Source organism: Notolabrus celidotus, chromosome 15, assembly GCF_009762535.1.
Source record: "Notolabrus celidotus isolate fNotCel1 chromosome 15, fNotCel1.pri, whole genome shotgun sequence".
NCBI classification, from domain to species: domain Eukaryota; kingdom Metazoa; phylum Chordata; class Actinopteri; order Labriformes; family Labridae; genus Notolabrus; species Notolabrus celidotus.
Window position 1 is genome coordinate 22,978,538 of NC_048286.1, and position 19,263 is coordinate 22,997,800.

General features: G+C 39.9%; 1 protein-coding gene across 1 annotated transcript in view; it reads right to left on the minus strand.

Moving 5' to 3' along the window:
- gng12a (guanine nucleotide binding protein (G protein), gamma 12a) overlaps positions 1-17,285 on the minus strand; it is a 38,023-nt gene extending 20,738 nt beyond the window's left edge. Inside the window, exon 1 of the mRNA XM_034703921.1 lies at positions 16,918-17,285. The gene's annotated coding sequence lies outside the window, so the exon portion shown is untranslated. The remainder of the gene's footprint in view (positions 1-16,917) is intronic.
- Positions 17,286-19,263: the final 1,978 nt, after the last annotated feature.

Consider the following 19,263-nt stretch of genomic DNA (forward strand, 5'->3'; position numbering starts at 1 on the left):
TGGTATGTTCTTTTGCTGTATTTTTAATTAAATACATAGTTTTAGATTATATGTTTTTGGTTACATTTTACAGTGTCCCACTTTTTGGAGAATTGGGGTTGTATTTGTTTCTTTGGTAGGGTTAGAGAAAATTGATGTTAGTTACTATAAAGGTTGTCAGGAGTTTCAGCAGTTTTTATTTCTGAATGTCATTTAAATAAAACTAAAACTGCAATCCAAGCATTCCTACTCCCCACCTCACAGGACATTGGTCATGTTTTGTCACATCCTGAGTAAATCACTGGATATTCGAGAAGTTCTGCTGCATGTGAAGTATCACTCTGAGGGACAGATTTATTTGTCTACAAATTGCTGACCTTTGTTCTCTCAAGTCAAAGAGCAAACGACCGGCTAGGATGGTGGAGGTATACTATTCCCTCCTCAGTGTGAGTTGTTTCCCTCAGACGTGTCTTATCTCTCCACTGAAGTATTTGAGACACATATTTCACAGAACAGAGAGAGTTGAAACACTGCAAGTCTTTCAGAGTAGATCATTTAGCAGTTTAAAATTAACCTCAAAATACACGATTTTGAAATATAGGACACTTCAAAACACCTTAACCTGGTTGGTAGTAAAACAACAACTTGCTTTCAGTTTACGGGAAGATTGGGATGATTTCAGAGGAAGTCACATGGTCGCACTCTTTATCTTAAGCACTAATTGTGTTTAGATCAGGACCAACTGATCCACGTTATCAGTGAGTGGGAAGGAACATTTCTGAACAGACTTGAAGCAGGCGCAAGATTATTGCACGTGACCATCCCAGACACGCTGTATGAGAGGGAACGCATGCACTCACACACATGGACACACCAAACACACACACACACAAACACAAAGTTTACAAGTCATGCTTTTAAAACAACAGTCATTGTGATAAATCAGTTATATCAACATTCTTGCTTTGTTGACAAATGTGCAAAAATGTAAGTATCATTAAATGAAAAGACTTCTGATAAAGTGCCAATTTTAAACTGATTAGCGCTATCAGGTCATGACTTGATAATGAACTCCGAAAGTGTTAACTGGGCCAGGTGACTGACTTTATGAATGCTTTATGAAAGAGTTTAAGGTCCTCAGAGCTGTTTTAGTGCTCTATAGGAAGACGGACAGGGTCAGAACAATACAACAAGACTAGAAACAAAGTCAGGACTGAAAGTCTCTTATTTTTAGAGTCAAACAGATAGTTCATTAAAATAAGAGGTAGCTTAAAGTGTGTGGTGCAGGCTGGGGCGTAAACATCATTTCAGAAGTGAGGGGGACAAATCGTTAGGGTTAAGATTTTAGCGCAAAATCTTGTTGTTTTGATTCTTCTACTTTTAAAAAAATATATATGTTTTTTAGCATTTTTCGCCTTTATTAAGCAGACAGCAGAGGAGAGACAGGAAATATGGCGGCATGCAGCAAAGTGTCATGGTCAGAATCAAACCTGCGGCTCTTGCATCAATGACTATAACCTCTCTGTACATGGGGAGCTTACACAGCTAGACCAAGGGACTGTCCTGTCAAAACCCAAAATTTTGTGACCATTTGTGGTGGTCTAGTGCAGGGGTTCCCAAACTTTTCAGCCCGCGACCCCCAAAATAGTGGTGCCAAAGTCTTGTGACCCCCACGGTCCCTCAAAGTGATTTAATGTGGTTTCACTTAGATAGTCTGCAGAAAATTAGTCTACCTATATGAGCGTGTATCTGTGTTTCCTGTGTCGAATTAACCTACTGCTACTGATGCTTTTGATGGTTAACTGTTCACTAACCCTAAACTTAGGAGTCAGCTGACAAAAAGAAAGGCAGAAAACTCATCACATGTTCTATTTTCAAGGTTTTATTTCAAGGTTAGCTACTATTTTTGTCAATATTTTTTTTACTATAATAGGTGAAATGTACTATTTCTAGATGATTAAATAAAATAAACATTCTGGAAGACATCTCATGATCCCCCTTTTGTGTTTTGCGACAGTGGTCCCTTGAGAACCCCTGGTCTAGTGCCTCTTGCTGGCTTGATTGCTTTTAGTGTGAACTTAAAGCACATCCTGGCCTATGTAGAAGCAACAAAGTGCCTTTCTGCTCTGATAACAAAAAAGAGACACGGCAAGAGCGCTCCGTTCCCGCCCATCATGGTGCGTTCAGGGTAATTTGGAGCTCAGACTTGTTCAAATTAATTGAACGGTATGGAAAAGTGCAGGGGACACAGGGGACAGATATGGCAGCTGCAGGGGACCTGTACCCCGTGTACCATGTGTCAACTACAGGCTTTTTTCGACCGTAGGAACTCTACCCCGGAACTAGGGACTTTACCCCTGAACTACATGCTTCGACCGGAGGAACCAGGGTCTAAATTTAGTTCAGGGGTAGATAATCTCCCAGCTGAAAAGCCCCTGCTTTGGGGGTAGTACTTTTCAACGGTCCTGGGACTTTCGGTTGAACGTAAAGGTGTTAGTGGAGTTTACACAGTCATTGAAACACAGAGGGAGTTCCTGAGAAGGCATTCTAGTTTAGTTTTTAAGATTTTAAAATATTATTTAATATCATTTTTTTACTCCATACTTCACTGGCCTGATTTGCTCAATCTAAACAAAACGCAGACAGCAATGGGGCACAGGAACCTTTTAGTTCCGGGGAAAGTAGTTCTGGGGGCTAAAAGACCCTGGAACTCTTGGTCGAAATGCACCTTTTGTCGACAAACTGGCGACAAGCTGACCTACAACACACGCTGCCATCTTTTGAGCCATGCTGGTGTCATGGATATGAAGTGTCAAGCCCAAGCTGACCAAAAGTGACCCAATGAAAAGTTAAAGGTTCTTTTCTCAAGCTTTGGAAATCTCCTTTGCCTCAAGTGTTCATGACAGAATGTCACCACTGCCAAAAAATCCCAGAAAAATCCCTCAGTAGAAGAAGACACAAGCATGATGTCACTAAAGATGTTGCATGATCAGGCATTCAATGTGACAACAGGGCCCTGACTTGTTAGTCACACCACATGACTAAAAGTCAAAAGTACTTTTGGTTTTGTTTTCCAAACCTCTGTAAACTTCCAGAAAAAGGGAAGGAAGGCAGAGATTATCTGAAATCCCTGCAGCTTGCATCATTTTAAAAGTTTTTAAAGGCGTCTGGTGTTTTTCCAAGAGAGTACCAATCTGAACTTTTCAAAACAAAGGAGAAAATATATTGATTGATTCAGTTGTTAGAAACAGCAAGGCATGAAAGTAAAAGTTTTCCCTTTAAGTATGTCAGGAACATGTGTAGACAGACTGAGAGAGACACTGACTTCTACACAGCCAGATTGACTTACTCCCCCCCCCCCCTCTTCACACACAAACTTACACACACAAAGGGGTCTGGGTTACTATTAATCAGGAGCCACATGAATGGCTACTCCTCCCTCCCACGGCCGCGACTCTGTTCGTCTAACAGTTTCAAAGACATGTCGGCTGGAGCACGGGGCTCACCCTGTGGGTCACACTGAGGCCACTTCCTCTGCAGCCCACCCTCAGAAATGATGTCTGCCTCCTCCTCATCCTCCCTTCATCTTCCTTTACTTCCTCTCTTTTCATGCTTCATCCATTTCCCTGTACAAGAGGTCATCAAGGCCACCTGTCTCAATCATACAAGCAGTTATTTTCTTCTTTTAAGATGCACTGTGAACACTTTCAAACATCTATTGAGATAGAATCAAGTGGCAGAAGAAGTAGTAAATGCTCCATGGTGGATAAAATGTTTTGCTTAAGTGTGTCGTTTTGTGACTTTTGCGTTCCCTGACAACAATTTTGCGTTCCCTGACAATAATTTTGCGTTCCCTGACAATAATTTTGCGTTCCCTGACAACAATTTTGCGTTCCCTGACAATAATTTTGCGTTCCCTGACAATAATTTTGCATTCCCTCGCAATACTTTTGTGTTCCCTTGAAATAGTTTTATGCTCCCTCGCAATAATTTTGCATTCCCTTGAAATAGTTCTGCGTTCCTTCCAATAGTTTTGCGTTCCTCGCAATGGTTTTGCGTTCCCTTGAAATAGTTTTGCGTTCCTTCCAATAGTTTTGCGTTGCCTCACAATAATTTTGCATTCCCTCGCAAAAGTTTTGCGTTCCCTTGCAATACTTTTGCATTCCCTAGCAATAGTTTTCCCCCTTTCTTTCCTCGTGAGCACCTATGTTTGCTATCGCTGGAGTGGATGAGCACTGCCCATTGAGGTGCCCTGACCTGAAGTCACGCATGTAAACTGTTGCCTACCGGCTCGTTTAAGGTACAGTTGTGTGTTTAGAGTATCTAAGATGACAACCGAATGTCACCAGAAAAAAGTATTGCGAGGAAACACAAAAGTCTTTCTAAAAAAATATCTCGCCATGACCCTTAGGGGGCTCCGTACTTTTGCAATAAGCTTGGACATTACTGAACAAAAAGTCCACTGTGGTCGACTTAACATATATGGATGTGTGTAAGCGGAGATACAATCATATTTCATGATTGGAGTCATTATAGATGACTGCAGATTTATAGCCTGATATCTCTTAATGAGAACAAATAATCAGATAACTGTCTATTTTTTCTCAACAAGAGCCCGGAGCAGGGGAAACATTACCATTCTGTTATAGTTCAGAGAGTTTATTTGCACAAGGAGCCACTGTACATGAACTGATCCTGGACCAAATGTGAGGCCTTGTTCCATGTGCACCAGATAAAAAGTAAATGACTCAATAAATCATAGCCAAACAAAGCCTGGGAGCTCTTTAAATGTAGTTCCATTTGACAGAGTGTGAATGCTGCACCTGATTTTAGTCACTGAAGAGACACAGGGACAGGCACTGATTGTGAAAGTCTGGGACACCTGGTTCTGCTTGATTTGAACAGAGAAACCTAGTAAGGAATCAGACAAAAACTTTGCTGCCCGGGGAGTTTAAAAGGAGTGCAGATTCTCCATCTCAAACAAAAACCCTGACACTTGTGGATGCAAGCTTCTTTGCTGCAGGTGCCGAGTCTCTTTCCAGTGTCCCCACATGGCCTCAGCGAGGAAGCACACACACTGATCTTTGTTTGGGATGCCAGCAAACTTCCCCATTGGCTCATGAAGGGCACCAAAGAAATGAAGGAATCCATCAAAGTGACACTGTTTCATCGGCCTGCTAACACACACAGCTGAATTACTACAAGCATGAATGATTTAGTTGTGACTGGTGCCTTTAAGATGAATCTGCATGCTTCTGCTGCATGTTAAACTTTTACCCAGTTAGTTCAGAAGCTTCTGGAACAATGTCACACACAGTCATCCTGTAAATATTCAGGATTTGTTATTTACTTTATAGCAAATTAAATCCACTCCTATTCCTCTTTTACCTGTTAGTCAGGAAGCCTGTTTACTGTTTACAGACTGGACTCTGTCCCAATCTGACAGGATGCGCCCATATATGGGCATCAGTCTTATGAAATCTCCTGTATGTCTGAGGAAATAACATAAGTGAGCAGAGTTTGTGTCTTCACAAAAGGTGTGTCTTCCTGTGTGTGGGAGTTCTTCAAAGCACTCATCTCATTCCAACTCGACTAACTGATTGGCTTTTACATTCCTGCAGATTTTACTGCCCAGAGAATTGAAACTAAAAGGCTCCAGACAATAAAAGGATTTATTTATTGTACCATGCTCAATGAAAAAAATATACAGAATCAGTGACCTCAATACTGTCCTATTGTAAGAGTAAAGCCAAAATACCGCCTCAAAGGCAATAGCATATTGAGCTGGTGGAGTCAAATCATGTGTCAAAGCAATACAGCTGGTAGACACACAGAACTGACAAACATTTAAATTACTAATAAAACTGCAAATATCTCTCAGATCACTAAAGTCTGCAGCAGAACTGATTTTTCTTTTCTCCTCTACTCTGATTAGGGGTGTAAGGATTATTTTTAACAACGATTCGATTCGTATCATGATTCGTGTTTGCCGATAAGATTAAAGAACGATATTGGTTCATTTAGAATGATACGATCCGAAACGATTCAGTGACTTGAAGTTGATTCAGTAACTTTTTAGCCAAAAATTCAACCAGTGTGACTGTGAAATAAACACCTTGATACTGGACAGTCCTAGATTCCTGTTGCTGCCGTGATGTTTTTGCCCGAGCCGAGTTTCGGCTGAGTCTCTGACTAAACATGCTGATGAGGCCTGAGGCTTCTGCAGAGCTGATGTTATCTTGATGAACGCTGCACGAGGTGCCTGGACGGCTGGCATTGTGTGAAATCCCATGGCGCCTCAGTAGGTGGTTGGATAGATTTGTCGTGTTGCCGTGGTACTTAACTTGACCTTTACATATCCTACAAACAGCGAGCGACTTATTTAGAACATCTCCGTCTTTGCAAAAGCCAAAGTGTTTCCACACACTGGACCGCAATGGTGACTTGATAATTTCTCGCTTGCCGGCTTCTCCTCAGCAATGCTACGCTTTGTTGTCTGTTGGCGCGTGGTGATGACGTCGGATCATAGGAATATAAATCGATACATCGATGTAGTGGATGAATCGTCACACCCCTAACTCTGATAATCTGGTAAAGAATGATGCAGGAGCCTTTATTTGTTGCCTGGAGTGTAAATCATGACATCACATCATTTTTTTTAACATCACAGAACTAATTAAAATCGAACTTCTCTTAAAACATTCACCAACAAAAGACTACCTTCGACATGTTTATATTTTAGAGAAATTTTCATGCATTTCAATTTCTAGTTTGTCCCATGTTCAACTTAATAACTTGGAGGAAGTGCACTTTAGATCCTTTACTACAGCCAGCAGAGGGAGCGCTAAATACTTTGGCTTCATGTTGGGGTGCTGTTGTGTTGTCCATGTTGTTAGTCAGTCTATGTACTTTATTTGCAAGATGAAGAGGTGATTTTGGACAAAGCTAAAAAAATATATTAAATGATTGTTCAAGCTGTAACATTTAAATAATTGGGCTATTTATATAACCCTTCACTTGGAGATTACTAAATTAGGAGGTCATTACAAGTAAAAAAAAAACCTGACACTAACAAAAAACACAATTACACAAATAAATCCAAATCAAACTAGAAATAATAGCAGCACGTGAGTATGAATACTACCATGTATGGAGTCAGATCTGCTATCTGTCCATTATATCTGACAGGGCAAATAGACAGATAATAGATACTGGGCAGACATGGTCAGACATGTCTTTATCAGCTTCCATTAAATTCATAGGGCGATAAATATATACCTTTTTATTCTTCATGGATTTGCTTTAGGTATTATTTGATCATGTCTGCCCTTATTTCTACTCTGGAGTTTTTTTTGATGTATCTTTTGCCTGGTTGTTTCTCTAAAGCTCCTGGTTTATCATTATTAGCAGCCTCTCTGTCAGTTGTAACTACAGGCAGGTTACCAACAAACAGCAGATCATGTACAAACTGAGGCCCCCCCTGTGTTGATGAAACTCTGCTTCTGTCTGTTACTATAGCACCCTTCCAGTAAAAAATACAGACAGTTACATGACCTACTGGGTTTCATATACACTCACCATCTGAGCTGTCTGACAGGACAGAACTGGATTCTTCTGACCCAGGTAAAACACACACAACATGCCCTCTTTCTGCAGAAAAAGACCTCTCTGCTTACAGTGTGTTGGTGCCACCTGTCAGATGGTGGATGGTATGGATGGATTGTGGGTGACACATTCACAAATGTTTACCTTTAGCCTAGCATTGAGTGGGCTCTCAAATTTCCATCATATAAGACATTTTCTCACTTCAAGGTCAGCAAAAGCCTATATGCACACAATGATATTTTCTCATATCACTTATTGTTTTACAACTTGGTCACACACAACAGCCAGCACTTTACAACCCATCAAGTCTCTCTTTAAGAAGACCATCAACATTTTAGACAGGAAACCTCTCAACTTCCATTATTGCAATATAGACAGGAAGTATAATATTTTAAACGTCGACAATTTTCAAACTTACACTGACATCTGTCTGGTTTTTAAAGTTTTAATGGGCTTGCCCGTCTATCATTGCTCAAATTTATTAAAAAAACACAATATGATAATTACTAGAGCACAAACTAGAGGGGACTGTGATGTACAGAGACGAAAAACCAAATTCAGCCAAATGTCTGTAGTGTCTGTCAGAGCTACCAGCTCACATCAGGGAGCTTGAGAACTACTGTACCTTTAAAAAAAAAGTTAAACATTGGTTAAAATCAAACCAGTCATGCACTCAAAAATAATCTGTTTTCTCACTTGATGCCCGTTCCCGGGGGCTTTGTCCTCACCTTCCATCCTGTTTTTATAATGTCACAGACGTTTTGTATGTAAAATCTGTTTGTAAGTCAGTTCGTGTAGTCTCCTGTTAACTGTTTTGTGACATCCTGTAATTTTAAAACTTGCTGTTTTATGTTTTATGCGAGTACCTGCCTTAGGACTACAGATGAAAGTTAGCTTTTGTGCCAATTCCGGCACATTTACATTGAGGCACACTGTTGAAATGTTGATTAATGTGCATTGTCCTAATCAAATCAACTCAAATTAAATTAAATTAAAAGAAAACTAAATAAAAGACCCAGTCATATTTTGTCCTTTGTTAAACAAGAATTATTCAACCTTTGTTACAAAAGACAACAACTCAAGTTAGGCAGTACATGGTCAGAGTGCACCACCCTGTGGCCAAAAGAAGGCAGAACAGATTATTTAGGTCATGTAACCACCTCAAGACCTAATGGACTTTTTGTTTCAAAGTACATTTCTCTGACTGTTATCAAACCTTTGCTCTAAACACAAAGGTACTTGTAAAATTCAAACCTTCTAAAGTTTTCATGCTGAAAATATCACAGCACTTGAGTTTGTTGAAGGAGGCAAAGCACTATACCACAGAACACAACCAACATCTTCACTCCAAGGACATTCACAAGTTCTGCTCCTCTTCAGAAGCCTGTGACAATATCAGGCTTTGATTTGGCAGCAATATGAAGCGATACATGTCTTTACATGAAGTCCCAACCTTAAGGTTTGCAGCAGCTGCTCACTCCTTGTTTTTCCCTGCCGTCAAACAGTCAAGTAGCAGGTGGATGACAGAGACGTCTCTGCATGTGGCGGACTAAAGATGAAAACAGGGCTAAAAATAGACTCTCTGTTGTCACAGCTTGTGTATAAAAAGCCTCCACACCCCATCTCTTGCATTCACTCACAAGGTGTATTCCTGTGAGATCACAACCCGAACAGTCACACACACATAAATGCAAACAAACAACTCCTAACAAGACTTTCTGCTAGCATGAGTCAGAAATGAATATGAGGTTCAACATGAATATTGATGAGCAGTCGTTTACTGACCCTGACGGTTTGAAGGACAGTTTCAGAGCTAACCTCAGATCAGTGTCTACGAGGAACTTCAACCTTCCACATAGTTTACACTCTAAACACACCTATCTTATCTGCTTCCTTTGCTCCGTCCAATCAGAACACAGTATAGAGAGCCGTGTCAGCAGCACACTGAGGCCTCCTGAAACCCTTCAACATGAGGTTTGTAACCATGGAGTTAGTTTGAGGTTTCATTCTGTCGGGACATTTTTACTACGACTACAGTCAATGAAATGATCCCGCCTTGTGTGATGCTGTTAACGAGAAATGTTTATTTGAGGTACAAGCTACACTCCTTTATTTAAACACTCAACTCAGATACTTCATACAGTCACCAGATCACTGTAAATCCTGATACCTTATTGGCTAATATTTGAATTCTGATGTGAAAAAAATAATGTATACATGATGATACACTATGCTTGTTCTAAGTCTCAGTATTTCTCTACAGAAACAACATCAGATCTCAAACAAAATAATTCAGCCAGATCTTGAGTGACTGACTCAAGATGGGGCTGTTGAGTTGAGTTGTTTACTTCATCCCTCAGTAATGGTTTGTTTTCAACATGTAAGCAAAAGCTACCTACTTTAAAAAACCAAAGAAGTGTGTTTTATTCCAGAGACAGATATGAGGGATTTCCCCTGTTCCAGTCAGAACCAAGCGTGTCGGACACGGCCCTGGTGGTGAGGCTTTCAGCAGTGTGACTGCCCCCTGGTGGCTGGCTGCAGTATAGGTAAAAAAATCCGTCTACCCTATTCATTTGAATGGGGGAGCAGTCAAACTTTAAAATATAAATACACGTCGTACGAATGTTTCTCACATACGTATGCTGTGGTTATATGTAGTTAGTATTTGAATGTTTTGTGTCCAAGTCCTCTTTTTTCTGAAAAGTTTCTTTTTCGTTAGTTATTAGAGTTTAAAAAACTGGGTTTTACTTCCGGGTTTCCTTTGATTCACAGCCACCAAACTTCAAAGGACACACAGCGTCTTGTGACGCTTCACAGGCTCTGGCTGCACAATGGCGCCGCCCAGGAGGGGGATTTTTTGGCTTCAGAACCGTACAACGGGAAGAGGCGGAGCAACGCTGTCCATTTTTATTTACAGTCTACGGTCAGAACCAATTTGCCACAGAGGGATGAACTTGTGCATAAGTGTTGTAAGGAGGACATGATGAAATGGAAATAAATGAATAAAGAAATCTTTAGGTGGTTAGGGTTAGGGACATAGTCCACTGACAAATACCAACGGTTAGAATTAGGCATAGAGTCAGAGTGGTTAGGGTTAGGGTTAGGGTTTGGCCGAGGAGATAAATTGCAAGTAAGCCCAAAGGTTAGGTTTAGGAATAAAGTCCACTGACAAATACTAAGTGTTAGGGTTACAGGTCCCGAGTGCTGTGTAGGTTTTGGTCAAAACACTCCATATATGCATTCAGGCTGTTATGACTTACTGCTTACAAGTTAATTTTATCCCTAAAGTCAGTGCACATAACATAACTACGATATGATATGATACGATATGATACGATATGATACGATGTCCTTATTGTCCCTGTAAGGAAATTTTTCTTTGACATCAGTGCTGCACATGTTACCTGCTCCTTCAAAATCACCACAATGACACAAGAACACATAATTAAATAAGAAAAAATACAATAAATAATAAACATTCATACAACACACATCATACTTTTAAAGAGAGAGCACCATAACACTGTCCCAAACGTAACAGGCTATTTACTATTTAAAATTCTAATAGAGGTCGGCACAAAGGAGTTTTTAAAACGATTCAATTTACACTTGGGGACTCCGTACCTTCTTCCAGACGGTAAAAGTTCATACTTAGAGTAAAGGATGTGCAACGGGTCTACAAGTATTCTCTGAGCCTGCCCAAGAACACACTGCTCATAAATAAATGGCCTAAGACTGGTCGGCATTATTTTAACCTTATATGGAACAACCAATGAGAAGAATTTGCAGAATCTGATGTAGAAAAGACTTCACCCAGTCAGATAATAGGCAGGCCAGTTGCAACAAGCATTCATCTAATTGACAATCACAATTTAAATCCTCAATCCCACAAAAATGCTGAGCATTCATTGGTTTGCTTCCCCTTCTTCTATATAATTGTAAGCAGGATATTTGGGGGATTTGCTGCTGCTGGTTTGGTGATGTTAATTTAATCTTATGGACACAAATTGACAGATTAGTTGATAATAAAAATAGCTGCCCTAGTTTACTTTTTTCCTGGTGAGGATTGGGCTCAAAATCATTAAGCATTAACCTCTTACCAACCATCATGAATAAAAGTTATCCTACTCTGAGACTTAGTGGACTGATTTTACTGTCAAATCATGAAAATGAGTAGCATTGGAGCTTAAAGACAAGCTCTGTAGCTGTGAGGAAGTCATGTTAAAAAAAAAACATTCCTTGGTTTCTCCTCCCACGTGGAGCTTAGGTGCTCCTTGTTTGGGTGGAGTCGCCAATTTCAACTTCTCTCTCTTTCAGCAGGTCACCTGCACTCAGACTGGCAAACAACATTATAGAAGCTCTGCAGGACAAAACCTACTAAAGCGTCAGTGCAAAGACAGAGGAGAGACTGACTATGAGGAAGGCTCAAAAAGTTTCCACACAGTCAAGAAAAGTGAGAGGAAACTGGGTCTGTTGCTCTACCTTTTTGACCTATCTGAGATGGTTGTTATGACAACACTTCCTGCTTGGCTTGACACACGTGTATATCTGAGTTTCATGCTTACTTGATAAGAACATGAGCATCAACAGCGCCCTTACTTTCTGAATCCTACAGTGAAAATCTACCTTTACATTCTCCTGTGTGAAGAAACATTTCAGTAGCTGTAGTGTTTGACTAACACCGAACAATCTGGAAAAAAGGATCTGGTTCAAACACTTTTTAAAGACACTCGTCTATTTAGGGCCAAAACAATCAGGATGCAGAAACGCTTGGTATTTTGTAAGTGCGAGTGATTCTGCTGCCAAACCAACAGAAGGGTGTGACTGTGTATCCACAGTGTCACCACCACCGCTCCTCTCAGCACATCTGCCCCCGGGTAGAGTGGAATTCAAGCAAACCACTGTAGGCTGGATCATGTGACTACAGAGAACACACACTTCAAACATCAAACTTAGCCTTCAAGTACATGTTTGCACACTTCCCCCACTGTATCTGTAGTTCTGTTTCTCAGGAATACCAATAACCAGACAAGAAGGTCTGTTTTTGACTGACAGAAGACTGAAACCCTCAATAGGAAAATGCATTAGTTTAAACTTCCCAATTATAGTTTGAAAAAATCCAGCCGAGCTTTTCCATGGAAGTGCGCTTTAAGTCGATAAGTTGTGTTTACAATCATATATGATCCAAAAGTGTTATAACATCACTATGAATATAACCAGCAATAAAGAAGGTATATAATGATTAAAATAAACACTAGAGCCTGACTCATTAGGTCTTTTTGAGACCAACCCCAAGACAGATTTACATCAATCCACCAATTACACATATGGTGTTGATTTTTGTGTTGAAATGAAATGGATCTTTTCTTGAAGGATGTCGTGCCAATATGAAAGACAGAGGTTCACAGAGGCTGCTCGCTTGAAAACATAACTTTATTCAAATATTCCTCATCATCATATGATGTCAATTATTTCTGGCATGAATATTGTCTGCTAGGTTGAGGTACTCTAACTATCTGTGTTGCAGATAGTGTTGCAAGAACTGTATACCCAATGTGATGAAACCATTTCAAACTCACAAAATCCTTTTTTTCTGCACTATATTCCTTATAAAAATGAGTTCTGACATTGGTGTCCCTCCAAAACTATACACAAATACAGACATATTCATCTTTGATAAGACCATATCAGCCAATACTGTTGGTTTACCAAATTATTGGGCAGCTTCTACAAAATAGTTGCTTCCTGTACACAAGCTCATGTGATTAATAACTTGTTGCTTCAGCCATGAAAAAACAAGCATGTCAGAAATGTTTATTTTGGGGCGCGGACTTAGCCTAATGGTTAAGTTGCGCGCCCATGTAGCTGGCGGCCCGAGTTAGAATCCTGCTTGCAGGGGCACTGGTGGCCTAGCGTTCTTACGCCCCACATACAGAGGCTACAGTCCTCGTCGCAGGGGTCCCTGGTACGATTCTTGGCCGTGACCATTTCCTGCATGTCTTCCCCCGCTCTCCACTCCCCACATTTCCCGTCTCTCTTCAGCTGTCTTATCAAATAAAGAGGAAGAAGCCCAAAAAAAAATAACTTCAATAAAAAAAGAAAGAAAGAATCCAGCTTGCGGCCTCTTTCCCAGTTTCTTACACTATCCACTGTCCTCTCCTCTATAAAAATAAAGGTGTAAAAGCCCCCCCCCCAAAAAAAAACAGAAACCTTTGTTTTAATAAGCATGTAGTTTAGAAATCTATATTTAAGGTTATTTTAGAAACATTTGTTGTAGCTCTGTGTGTGTTTAAATGTCAAGATAATATGTGAATCATTTGTCCAAGAAGTGTATTAGTAAGATTTCCTGAAAGAATCTGAAGCAAGCACGCACAGGTACGTGCACACACTACTCTTACCTAAAAAGATTCAGAGCAATGAAAGACCTGTGGGGAAATCCACACACAAACTCAGCACTATGAGGAAACAGATCCTGGCCAGTCTTTCGTCTTCCTCCTTGCTGCTTGTCAAGAAGTCGCCAGCAGAGCTGCTGATCGAGTCCGACAGCATTCTGTCAGAGGAGATACACAGCTTCCAGAGCAGCCTGTGAATTAGCCCATAAGGTATTACAGCATTGGTTACAGCTGCATGTGCACTTCCTACCCACATGATCCCAACAGTTCATCCATTGTTACTCAAGTTAAACTCAAACTGAGACGGAGGATTCAGATTCAAATCTGTCCTACTCTCGATCTAAAACTGTACAGGGACTTTCCAAACGCTTTTTTTCTTTTATTTTAATCTAATCCCTTTGCCTTGAGCAAGACATTGTTCCAGTCTCCACCAGCTACCCCCTCCTCCTGTTTCAAATCAATTTACATGCATCACACGTCACTTTAAATCCTTCCAGCAAGCCAGGCCAACCTACGCCCACAACTCCAAATTCAGCTCATAGTTTCAAACTGTTGATGGTCAAATTTCATTTTTTCACCTCTTAATGAAGTCCAAACTTCTTGTGTAATTACATATTTTTTGCTAGTACAAAGGGGTTGGGTTTGTTGCCTTTGATCAAATCTGACAGCATTAGAAAAAGCAGCTACACATGGACTGCTATTACCTCAGTGAAATCAAGGTCATGATGATATATGCTAGTAAGGGTGGGTGATGCAGCAAAAATATCTTATCACAATGTTTTTTATGGCAGAATCCAAATTGTGAATTCATCACCATTCTTCTTCATTCGTATCTTTAAGACGATTTAGGCCAAGGTACCGTTTTTAACAAATTTAATGTGCGTGTGTGATTTTGCCAACTGGTGCCAAGTACAAATGACATTAATCAAAAGCGTTTGCATCGAGAAGATTTCAAGTATACTCAGACTTTCAGCTTCTGAGGAACAGTCAGGTCATGTGTACTCTCTACAGAACAGCTTGTGTTATTAAGCTAGCATACCAGTCTGTTGATTTAACCTTGTTTCTGAGGTAGCAATCAGTATGTCATTGTTCATTTTAATGATACACATCTGGTCATTTCCCTGTCACTGCAGTAAGATTTACAGCAACATCTAATAATATTTTCAAAAAGTATAATCCCCTCTCTCTCTTTCTCTTATATCACTGTTTTAATCAATATGATTCATGTCTGGCAAAAGTGAGTATTTTAAAGCAATCTTGAAAATTATTTGAACTTGAGATTGCTTTATATGATGTAGGTAGACAGGAGTTAGTGAGTATTTCAGTGTGTGATTATATTGTTGAAACAGAGAGGGACTCTGTCTTTGCGTTTACCATCTTTGCAGCGTACCTCATGTGTAATCTGATCATAGACTGTATAAAATATGGACGTAGTCTCCGTGACGTAACCCATCTGTTCCTGAGCGCTGTTTTAAAGCCAATCGATGACGGCAGCCATATTGGAAATGCTGAACTCAACCAGGCAGAGTGTGACGTAAAGAGGCGGAGTTTGAGCCTCCTAGCCAACAGCTATGTGTTCCCGTCCGGGAGTCAAGTCAGTCATGTCCTTATTTGTGCAAAAACTTGTAATCTTAATATCTTCTGAACCGTCGTGTTAGAAAAAAAATCACCCCCCGTACAGTGTGTGCTGATAGAGAAACTAGCTACATAGAGCGAAGACGTTTTTTGAACCAGGCTGTAAACATGTTTATTAATGCTGCAAAGATCGGCTTTTTTGAATTGGTGTGTATTTGGTTTCTGGTGTTTCTGCAGCCAGCCTCAAGCAGATGAATTGCGGAGGTTGCCGCTTGAATCTGACACAAGAGTGACAGAGTCTGCTAATCTCACTTGCTTTTTGTCACCTTTGAAAATAATTCACACTGCTGTTATTGTTCTTTTTAGTCACATCTACAGAGTGGGGAGGTTCCTGATCATTGCATCAAGTATTTATATCAGCGTATGTTTTTGTATTGGCCGATTGCATCAGCATTGGGACATCTTTGTGTCAAAAAAGTGAGTCTCAGTGACTCCCTGTTGTTATTTTTCTTTAGGATAAACAATGACAATAAATTCTGAGGCACCTCCTCTTGTCTCAAATGTCCTTCAAAATAAAACTCTGTCATTAACAGCAAGCTATACCTCTGGCATTGCCTGAAATGCAGGAAGTATGTGATCCTCAGCTTCCAGTGTGTGTGGTGCGACCCTCTCATGTCGATGGGTGTTGAGAGGAGGCTTTGATGGCGGTGAATGGGGTACTAATGAGTTGGCCTTATCAATGGTCAGTCTGTATTCTGTTCTCCTAATGGCTAGGGGGACATCAACAGCGCTGTTGATGGTCCATGTAAACATCTTCCTTCTGTGTGGCCTCCACTTCAACCATCTCACCTAGTTCATAATCTCATTGGTTCATGTTGGACTACACTGGTACTGCTGCAAGTGATTACACGTTGCATAATTTGAAAGGAAGTGGCTGGTTTACATATCTGTGAAAGTGTTATTGAGCTCTGCAATAATAAGTTTGCTTTCCAGAATAAGTCATTATGTGGCAAACACAGTAGGTGGGGCCTGTGGGGAATAATCAGGGCAGAAGGCCCAGACTGCACTGTGCTGCTGCCTGCTGCTGGGTCAACCTTAAGCTCGAGGAATCACCTGTTGAACACTCATGAAGCACTGACTCTCATATGAAGGAGTGAGGTCACCTGAAATATAGACAGGTCAAATAATATCACTGTTAGGTTAAATTATCAGTGGTGTCACTTGAGTGTTGCATAAACGGATAGAGGCTGTGAAAGCTGGCAGCAGTCTCCCTCTGTGTGTGTGTTAGAGGAGCAGACTGAGACCAGCTGTTGCTTCAGGTAGAAGAGCCTGAGAGTGACAGTTTATCCACACATGGCAGTCTTACCTGGTCAGGTCTAGCCGTGTCTCCTTTCACTGAAGCCGAACTGTATCCGTCAACAGACTGGGAGGAGACCTTTCCCTTTGCTGTGTCGCTCACCGCGCAATGTCACAACTACAGTAACGTGTTTACAACATAGACTGTGAAAGACCAGCTGGACCCTTCAGGAGACTTCAAAGCTTCCGAAACGCACCACTTTCACTTTCCGCTGACGCCTGGTGTTAATATTTAATTTTCCTTTACTTTTTTCCCTCCTTCCTCCCTACGACCAGTCCCCCCTCTCTCCTTTCCTTTTTCTCCTCCACTTGGGCGCTTCGAGAGTCAGCGACAACAGCCGAGTTCTGTCGGAGGAGGAGAGGCGGAACCACCTAAACACTGAGAGCGTCAAGCTGACAAAAGTTAATGTAACACATCCGGAAGAGACTTTCAAAGTAAAACACCGTTGAGGTTTACTTCATTTATTTTAAAGTGAGAAAGAGTAAGGAAAGACTAAAATATCCACCCTGGTAGTATTTTGAATTCACACGAATGTGTATTGAATTTACAAATTATTATTATTATTATTATTATTATTATTATTATTATTATTATTATTATTATTATTATTATTATTATTATTTTAAAGCTACTGTTGGTAGGAATGGTGTCAAAAACATTACTTTTTTTCTGCTGGGTTTGGAGAAAAGGTCATAAAAGCAATCGGTAATCATCTGTAAGTGAAGTAATTTGAGATTATGGCGAAATCTCTGTTTTCCAATGCCTTTGTATCTAGCAATGTTATTATTCCCCTTGTTCCCGTTATCACGGACCAATCAGAGCCACTCCCCGACCCATTGCCTACCTTAGACAAGTTGTTGTTGTTTTTTTCACAATGTAGGCCTATTTTTTCTTATTTTCCAATTATTGCTCCTATTTGTGTTTTTGTTTCTGATCCAAGTATCTGATGTTCTGTACTTTTTTAAGACATACTTTGTCAAAGACTTTGATTTAAAATACTATTGATTTTTTGCACATATATAATATTCTGTAGTAGCTACACTTTCATTTTAGATCCTGTTTGACTACACTCCATACACTATACTCACACTAAGTGTGTGAGTATAGTGCAGGACTACACTCCAGACACTATACTCACACTAAGTGTGTGAGTATAGTGCAGGGCTATTCAATTAAATATCTTGTCGGGACGAATTTTCAGACTAAGGACACGAGCTGGGCCGGACATTTTTAGCAGACAGTGAGCAAAGTTAACCATTTAAAAGAAAAACAAATAGATAAGATAAAAAACACAATGGATGTTTAGTAACATATTGCCACATCCAAAAGGGCATATACACAATAAAAGAGCAGTACTTGTCAGTGTTAGTAAAAGATGTTTTTCTTACCGGACCCAAGTCACAATCACTCAGCAGTTGCTCGGCTGGTATAGTGTATGGATGTTGATACCTTGCCTTAAAATTTCCATCAAATGTGCGTTAAGTTGCGCTTATTTACATTATTCTTTATACTATTATTTTTATTTTACACCTTTAAATATTTAAATTGATTTTTTTCTGAGTATCTAATTATTTTTGGTCTCTGAGCTGCATCACCATGAACTGTCTTCTCTATTAACTTACTGTCAAAGGTAATTTTGCATGCATTGCTTTGCCCTACTGATCTGAGAAAAGAAAAAAATGTGACATGAGGCCAGAGCTACTGGAAAGTATACCATATCATGTTTCAGGGCTTATAAATACATAATTTTAAAGCTAAAGAAGCAAATTAACCAATGACTTCAGTTTTTAGGATATATTCAAGGCAGTTAAGATAAACCTCTGAAATGTGGTATTGGAAAAAGTTGAGGATTGCAAAGAGACAGTTAAGTTATATTATATAAACACTGTATTTACTTTATTTATCTAAGAATATATTGTTAAATTAATCACTTGAATCATGATATAACTCATAATACATCAAATATCCTCGGTGAAAGTCTTAAAAAAATTCTACAGTTTCCTGTCTCACACTAGCTTTCTCTGTCTAGCTTTACCCATGTGAAAAGTGAAAGCAGGTTTGTTGTTCTGCTATGAGCCTTGTGGTGGCGCACTCTCCTCACAGGAATATACATTAGTATTAAAGCTCACATAGGTGAAGTCAGTGTGTTTCAAAAGGATTTTGAGCAAGTGTGTTCAAACACACACACAAAAACTTAAGATAAGTCCCAGTTGTATGATTAGCATATTTAGTATACTATATTTAGTATACTACTAAATATTAATCTAAACTTAAAAATACTTCTGTTACTATAGTGATATTGGTGACAGTGATATTCCCATTCTGATATATACTTTCACTTTAATTGCTGCCAAA